The 2500-nt window shown below is 33.1% G+C and overlaps 1 non-coding gene across 1 annotated transcript; it reads left to right on the top strand.

Moving 5' to 3' along the window:
• The first annotated feature begins 1307 nt into the window (after positions 1-1307).
• On the top strand, positions 1308-1378 carry TRNAG-GCC (transfer RNA glycine (anticodon GCC)). The gene has a single exon. It is a non-coding gene; the product is annotated as a tRNA-Gly (tRNA).
• The last annotated feature ends 1122 nt before the right edge of the window (positions 1379-2500 follow it).

Below are 2500 nucleotides of genomic sequence, written 5' to 3'. Positions count from 1 at the left end.
TTTCAACTCATTTCTATCTAATCTTTTTTTCGGTTTTGGCTCGGCTAGGTGGGATAGCCGAGCCATTCCCTTTTATGATACTGAGCCGGGCAAAACCAATAAAATAAAGAAACAAATCTATTCGCCGAGCAAAAGGAGAGAGAGGGATTCGAACCCTCGATAGTTCTTTGTTTCGAACTATACCGGTTTTCAAGACCGGAGCTATCAACCACTCGGCCATCTCTCCGAAAGATAATTTCTATTTGATTTATATTCGATCCCATCGAATAGAACATTGACATATAAGTTGATACTATTACTGTCTATACTATAGAAAAATATCAGGCGTGAATCAATAAGTCTATCTATATGTATATATAGATATATATGATCCAGTATCCCCCCTTTTGTGAAGTAAAAAAAGACTACCCTCAATCCCATGCACGCTAAAGTATTAAAAAAGTAAGAAGTAATGAAGTAATATAGAATCAATGGATTTATGGTAAAATCCCTCCATGATACATTTTATAAAAATTTTGGCTGGCTGGTAAAGGGATCAAATGGTATATTTTGTTGGTAGATTGGAGGATTAGAAACATGACTATTGCTTTCCAATTGGCTGTTTTTGCATTAATTGTTACTTCATCAATCTTACTGATTAGTGTGCCCGTTGTATTTGCTTCTCCTGATGGTTGGTCGGGTAACAAAAATGTTGTATTTTCTGGTACATCATTATGGATTGCATTAGTCTTTCTGGTGGGTATCCTTAATTCTCTTATCTCTTGAACCTGTTCGTTCTCGATACAAAAATGAAATGACCCTCCCCTAATTCTTTCGAATTGTGAGACACATTAAAATGCAATATAAGTCCTAAAAATTTCAAATTCAAATAAAGAAAAATAAATTAGAGGGAGGGGTCTCTTGCTTGTATTGTAAAAATTTAATATATTTCACATAATTCACATAAAAATAATATATCTAAAATTATATAATAATAATAAGACTAAGATATTGATAATAATAAATAATAGAGAAAATTAATAAATATTATATAAATATTTATATATAATATAATAATATATAGAAAAAAAATATATAATTATCTTAATTTAGTTATAAAGATTAATTACAAATATTATAAAAAGAAATAGTATAGTATAAAATATACTATATAAACAATATATTCTATAATAACTATATAATTCGTTAAATCTATATATAAATTATATAAAAATAGCCTACTATACTCTAACCTAGTATTAATAGCCTAGTATAATAGGTTAGCTCTGCACTGATGTATACTATACATTGCGGATCAAAAAAAAAATGCGGATATAGTTGAATGGTAAAATTTCTCCTTGCCAAGGAGAAGACGCGGGTTCGATTCCCGCTATCCGCCCAGGATCAGGATAATGGGTTAATGTTTTTCATTTAATAGGATAGATAAATGATTAAGTATAGTTGACCGTGATAGTATAGTGGTTCTATCCTCCCCCCTTCTTTTCTTTTCCTCCCATCCGGAAAGAAAAAAAGCTAATATTAATAGTAATTAATTACTAGTTGTAATTAATTACTAGTTACCAAGATCAAACCTAAATTTTTTAGACAAAAAAAAAATTTTGCGGAGACAGGATTTGAACCCGTGACTTCAAGGTTATGAGCCTTGCGAGCTACCAAGCTGCTCTACCCCGCGATAAAGAGAAGAACTATGAACTAATAGACAAACAAAGATTGAATGCACCCCTATACCATATCTGTACAAATAGAATAGTCCATTTATACAGAATGGTAAAGGGGTCCCTCTATGATGATATAAATGAATAGAAAGGGATATTTGAATCCTTACCAACTTGATCTTGTTGCCCCAGGCAACAAGCATGCATGAACCATTTCACGAAGTATGTGTCCAGATAGCCCAAAGTCTCGATAGTTAGCTCTCTGTCTTCCGGTTAAAAAACAACGTCGATGAAGACGTGTGGGTGCACTATTACGCGGTGGGGATTGTAACTTTCCATGAATTTCCCATTTCTCACTCAACGATGGAACTTTTCTTATTTCTTTTTTTAAGGATCGACGAATCAAATGATATTTTTGTTCCAATTTTTGCCTCTTCTTCTCCCTCTGAATTAAACTTTTACGTGCCATAATGATTCAATTCCTAGTAGTATCAATGATACAAGTCGGATCCTAGATGTAGAAATATAAGAAGGAAGATCCCCTTCTCCATCGAAAGAAATGATATTTTCGCGGATACAACACATAAAAAATTAACCAAATTTGCCTGATGTAGAGGCAATCAAGAAAGCCGCATAAGTAAATATATAACCTACAGAAAAGTGGGCTAATCCAACTAATCTTGCTTGGACAATGGAAAGAGCCACAGGTTTTATCTCTCCATCGAATCAAATTAGCCAAAGGTGTGCGTTCGTGAGCCCATGCTAAAGTTTCAATCAATTCTTGCCAATATCCGCGCCAGAAATTAAGAACATAAATCCAGTAGCCCAAACAAGATGTCCAAATA

Source organism: Momordica charantia, unplaced genomic scaffold (assembly GCF_013281855.1).
Source record: "Momordica charantia cultivar OHB3-1 unplaced genomic scaffold, Mcharantia_2.0 BLBB01000169.1, whole genome shotgun sequence".
NCBI lineage: Eukaryota > Viridiplantae > Streptophyta > Magnoliopsida > Cucurbitales > Cucurbitaceae > Momordica > Momordica charantia.
Note: the sequence above shows the minus strand (reverse complement) of the source record. Positions and strands in the feature narration are given on the sequence as shown.